Below are 986 nucleotides of genomic sequence, written 5' to 3' on the forward strand. Positions count from 1 at the left end.
CATTTCTAACCAAACTACAGAACTTATTCATAGCATGCAAATTACTGGCAAAATACTGGCTCCCTCAAAAAAAGGGAAAAAATAAAAAGCAATAAAATAGGATAAAAGTGAGCATATGCTTCTGCTTACTTCATTGTTATCTTCAGGTCTCAGTATTGTTCAAGTTCTGGGAAATGAAGCTGCATATATAACAGCAATTCTCTCATTGGAATGTAAAACCCTTTAAAATATGGTTCCAACCTTTCTCTCCAAAGTGATCTGGCATTACTCCCCTGGGTTCCAGTTAAACTGACCTACTTAACATTCCATTTCCTTTTGTATCTTTGCCAGAGCTTTTCCTCTGCCTTGAATTCTCTCTCTTCAATACTTCCTCCATCTTCCTTCAAATTTCAGCCCAAATGTTATACCTTTTACTGGAATGCTTATTTGAATCTCTTAATCAAAATGTCGTTTTGTACATTTGGAAAAAATATAATAAAAATGATATCTCATTGTAAGATTGCTTTTAAGCCATGCTTACCACAAATTCTAGGTTGAAGGAGTCACATCTTCCAATATTCCCATCATTTTCAACTATCAGGTTATTTATGATGAGAATCAGGGTAGTATAGCAAATCTTGTTCATTGGTTCATCCTTTAAAGGATGATATTAGTTATTAGTTCTTACTATTTTAAAACTTTTAATAAATTTTGAATCTTAGTGGCTCCATTAGATCTTTCTGTGTTTCCACTCTTTGATCAATTATTTGCTTAAATCTAGAGTGAAAAGCTTCTCTTTCCTGAGAAGGTGTGTACCAGATGTACTGACCTGGAGCTAGTTTATCTGCAGCTCAAGCTTCTAAAATACAGATTTCTCCAGTGTTAAATGTGACTTTCCTTTAGTCTCTCTGATGACATGTTGATAAATTAATTGATTTCTGTCTGTGTCTCTGTCTCTTTCTTTCCATCTCTGTCTCTGTCTCTGTCTCTGTCTCTGTCTCTTTCTC

Source organism: Macrotis lagotis, chromosome X (assembly GCF_037893015.1).
Source record: "Macrotis lagotis isolate mMagLag1 chromosome X, bilby.v1.9.chrom.fasta, whole genome shotgun sequence".
Lineage (NCBI taxonomy): Eukaryota > Metazoa > Chordata > Mammalia > Peramelemorphia > Peramelidae > Macrotis > Macrotis lagotis.